This window comes from Arachis duranensis, chromosome 9 (genome assembly GCF_000817695.3).
Source record: "Arachis duranensis cultivar V14167 chromosome 9, aradu.V14167.gnm2.J7QH, whole genome shotgun sequence".
Taxonomy (NCBI): Eukaryota; Viridiplantae; Streptophyta; class Magnoliopsida; order Fabales; family Fabaceae; genus Arachis; species Arachis duranensis.
Window position 1 is genome coordinate 36,363,250 of NC_029780.3, and position 5,080 is coordinate 36,368,329.

General features: G+C 39.7%; 1 non-coding gene across 1 annotated transcript; it reads left to right on the plus strand.

The window, feature by feature from the left end:
• The first annotated feature begins 4,731 nt into the window (after nt 1–4,731).
• LOC127741724 (small nucleolar RNA R71) lies at nt 4,732–4,840 on the plus strand. Its single transcript, XR_008002930.1, has one exon. It is a non-coding gene; the product is annotated as a small nucleolar RNA R71 (small nucleolar RNA).
• The last annotated feature ends 240 nt before the right edge of the window (nt 4,841–5,080 follow it).

The window sequence follows — 5,080 nt, forward strand, 5'->3', positions numbered from 1 at the left end:
CTTACTGTATAATGATAGAATTAGTGGAATTTGATTTGTAATTGTTTGAAGAGCTTGTTTACTTTTGATCAAGTGGGCAAGAATCATATAGTTGCATTCATATATATATAGGTTGCAATGCATTGCATGAGTTTCTACATGTTCATACTTATTTATCTTATCTCCTTCAATTAAGCATGAGGACATGCTAATATTTAAGTGTGGGGAGGTTGATAAACTACTATTTTATGGTTTATATTATGTTTAATTGTGTGGTTTTATCATGATCCTTACCCACTTATTCATTAATTTAGCATGCATTTATATTTCCTTCCTGAAATTATTATATGATTGAAAACTGCTTCCTAAAGACTTTTTAATTATGCATTTTAGTTCTCCTTTATCCCATTCGATGCCGTGATCTGTGTGTTAAGTGTTTCAGGCTTTATAGGGCATGGATGAGTTGGAGATTGGAAAGGAAGCTAGCAAAAATGGAAGGAACACAAGAAATTGAGGAGATAATCAGCGAGAAGTGACGCGGCCGCATGGCTCACGCGTTCGTGCGAAAGAGGAAAAATCGCAGTGACGCGGTCGCGTGAGCGGAATTGAAAAGCAGAAGTGACGCGGAGGCGTGGACGACGCGAACGCGTGGCAGGAAAAAACGCGAATGACGCGTCCGCATGAATGACGCGATCGCGTGACGTGCACGATCTGCATAATCTGCAGATTCCGCTGAGGGCGATTTTGGGCCCTGTTTTAACCCAGTTCTCGGCCCAGAACAGCAGACTAGAGCCAGAGAACATGCAGAAACCAAGAGACAACATTCATTCTACACAGTTTTAGTTTTAGATCTAGTTTTTACTCCTCCTCTAGGTTTTTCTCTCTACACATTGATAGTTTTTAGGATTTTATTTTTCTATCACTTTTTGCATTGGGATACTGAGAAGAGTTATTACCTCATCAAGACTTCGTCATTCTAGTTCGTTTTCTTTACTTGGCTTTACTCTTTCATGTCCTTTGCTTTGTTAATTTTACCATTGGAATACTATTAGGATTTATTTAATACAAGGATTACTTTTTTTTTATTTGATTATTTTGATTTTTATTTACAATGTCGTTCTTTAATTCCTTTTCATATGTTATGAACTCTACATTCACAATGAGCGAGTAGTTCCCTAACTTGATGGGGAGTTGATTGAAAGGAACCAATTGAGTTGGAAGGCTTGAAAGAAAGATTGTAATTGGGTTATTGTTGGCTTGCCTTCCAGTCACTAATACCAATCCCTTTTAATTAAGTGGGTTGCAACTTGTGAACGGGCATAGCATGCCAACTTGTTTGACTTTTCCTTACCTAGTAAGAGATAACTAAACAGGATAACCTTTTATTATCAATTAATCTAGAGAGTAATCCAACAACAGTGGGACTTCCAATAATCAACTCCCAGTCAAGGCGGACACCTGTGCGGAGGCACACTTTGCAAAATTTCCAACATGTGCGTATGCACAAGTAGCTGTGCGCAGGCACACTAGGCGATTCTTGACGGGATGCATGACGCGCACGAAATGATCCACGCGCTCTGCTTGGGCTTTTGTGCGGACACACAAGAGGCTGTGCGCACGCACAGGTCTTTGAGCTCATCTCCTTTGATTCTTTAAGTTTCCTCCACTTTGCATGCTCTTCTTCCATTTTCTCCAACCCATTCCTAACTTATACACCTGAAATCACTCACAAACACATCAAGGCATCGAATGGAAGGCAAGTGGAGTAAAAATAGATCAAATTAGGCACAAAAGAGCATATTTTCATAATCAAGCACAATTTGGGAGGAAAGTTCAAAAGCATGCTATTAAAGGGAATAAATGCAAGTTTATATGATGAAATCCATTCAATTCCAACCAAAATTCATCATCAAATATGGATTCATCAATTCTCCCACACTTAAACACTAGCATGTCTTCATGCTAAACACACTCAAAGGAGACAGATGAAAGGGAAAATGACTTATGCTATATACTACTTAAGTGCATGCAGCTACCCTAAGGCTAATAGCCCAAAATGTGCTATGACGAGAGTTGGTAGAAACAAATCATGAAATTCCAATCCATCACAAGAAAGCTTGAGGGCCAATGCAAAGAGGTTATGCATTAAGATCAATGTCCAAAGAATTGAATCGAAATTTTCAAAATTATTTAATCAAACAACTTGCAAGAAGATACAATATAAGGCGTAAGAACATAGAATTGAGCGATCGAACCCCTCACTAGATGTGTATCCACTCAATTCGCTCAGTGTTTAGGGTTTAACCACTTAATTCTCCTTTAATCTGCTTTTCAAAGATTTGCAAGTCATCTAACAATCAACTAGTATTTAATGCATGAATAACAATTATCATGAGCTCTTTAGAGGGATGTAATGGGGCTAGTGTTTAGGTAGGATAAAATATGGTTAAGTGGACTTAAAGAATTAGTTTTTTGATTAGCTTGAGTGTCCACCTATTCCTATATCACCTATATACACTTAACACTATAACCTATCTACCCATTTCCTTTTCTTTTTCTATCTCACCTTACTCATGCATTTTCTTTTCAAACATGGCATATGCATCCTTTATTTTACTCTTTATTTTATACTTTGTTATGCACAAAAATTTTTATTATTATTATTATTTTTGAGAAGAAAGAGTAATGACAATATAACTATAAAGAGTAATAACAAGAGAATACTTACAATGGGATTAGCAAAATCCAATGATAAAAAATGGAAATGGCACTTGGAATGTAAAATCCTAATGAAACCCTAATGGAAAAGTTGAGAAAAACTTAGAGAAAACTAAAACTAAAAACCTTCAATTCTACTCCTAAAACTATACTAATGCTACGCTATGTTCTCTCCTTCATTCCCCTACCAATATGAGCTAAAAGACTTCAGAAATGGGCCTCCAAAGCCCTAAAATCGCGAGTCATGTGCTTTTCTAATGAGGTCATGTGCGGACACTTGTGCGGACGCACAGACGTATGCATCCGCACACTTTGCGAAATTCCCAACCTATGCGTACACACAAGTAGTTGTGTGCACACACACTAGGCGATGCTTGATGGGACGCGCGACGCACTCGAAATGATCTACACGCTCTGCTTGGGCTCCTGTGCAGACACACAAGAGGCTGTGCGCACGCACAGGTCTCTGAGCTTATCTCCTTTGATTCTTCAAGTTTCCTCCACTTTACATGCTCTTCTTTCATTTTCTCCAACCCATTCCTACTTTATACACCTGAAATCACTCACAAACACATCAAGGAATCGAATGGAAGGCAAGTGGAATAAAAATAGATCAAATTAGACACAAAAGAGCATATTTTCATAATCAAGCACAATTTGGGAGGAAAGTTCAAAAGCATGCTATTAAAGGGAATAAATGCAAGTTCATAAGAGCTTTTAAGTACCGAGCAACTTGCTCTTCCCTAGTGTCCTCATCCTTATCAAAGGATGAGTATTCATAAGAACTCATGCATTGCAGAAGTGCATGCAAGGAAACCTCTATGGTCTCTATATGAGCCTTGGCTTCCTTTAGTTCTTAGATAGGGATTTCTTGAGTGGGTATTGAGCACTCAAAGGGTGTGCCATTACTGGCATTCAACGCCAGCTCTAGTGGCTCTTTGGGCGTTAAACGCCCTTGATGTATATCTTTACTGGCGTTCAACGCCAGTTCCCTTACCATTTTGGGCGTTGAATGCCCAGCAGGGCTGTCCTTGCTGGCGTTCAACGCCAGAGTCCTTGCCTGTTTAGGCGTTGAATGCCCAGTGAGGGCTTCCTCATTGGTGTTCAGCGCCAGCTCTGAGGCTAGTTTGGGCATTGAACGCCTAGTGAAGGCTTCCTCACTGGGATTCAGCGCTAGCATTGGTGCCAAGTTGGGCGTTGAACCCCCAGTGAGATGCTCTTCACTAGCGTTCAACGCCATCCCAATTTCTCCAGATTCGGTCTCAGCCTCAGTGGTGATGGCCTTGCACTCTTTTCTTGGGTTCACTTTAGTGTTACTAGGAAGAGTGTCAGGAGGAGTCTCATGGATCCTCTTGCTCCGCTAACCAACTTGTACCTCTAAATTTCTGATGGAGGACCTTGTTTCAGTTATGAAACTATGAGTGGTCTTAAAGAGGTTGGAGACTATAGTGACTAAGTCAGAAAGCCTCTGCTTGGGAGTCTCCATATTCCCCTGAGAAGATGGGAATGGTGGTCTGTTGTTGAACCTGTTTTGGTTCCTTCCACCTTGATTATTGTTGAAGCCTTGCTGAGACTTCTGTTGATCCTTCCATGAAAGGTTAGGATGATTCATCTATGATGGATTATAGGTGTTTTCATATGGTTTTTCCATGTAATTCACCTCCTCCATGGTTGGTTGATCAAGATCATAAGCTTCAATTTCAGAAGAAGCGTCTTGAGTGCTGCCAACTGCAGCTTGCATTCCATTTAAATGTTGAGAGATCATATTAACCTGTTAGGTTATGATCTTGTTCAGAGCTAATATGGCATTCAGAATGTCAACTTCAAGAACTCTTTTCTTCTGAGGGACCTCGTTATTCATAGAATTTCTCTCAGAGGTGTACATGAATTGGTTGTTTGCAACCATTTTAATGAATTCTCTTGCCTTTTCAGGCATTTTTTTCAAGTGGAGTGATCCACCTGCAGAGCTATCCAATGATATTTTGGACATCTCAAAAAGACCATCATAGAAGATACCTAGGATAAACCATTCTAAGAGCATGTCAGGAGGACACATCCTGATCAGTTGCTTGTATCTTTCCCAAGCTTCATAGAGGGATTCACCTTCTTTTTGTCTGAAGGTTTAAAATTCCACTCTGATTTTGCTCATCCTTCGAGAAAGAAAGAATTTGGCCAAGAAAGCATTGACCAGCTTTTTCCAAGAGTCAAAGCTTTCTTTAGGCTAAGAGTCCAACCATATTTTAGCTCTATCTCTAACAACAAAGGGAAAAAGCATAAGTCTGAAGACCTCAGGATCCACTCCATTGGTCTTAACAGTGTCACAGATTTGTAAGAATTCATCTAGGAACTGATGTGGATCTTCCAGTGGAAGTCCATGGAACTT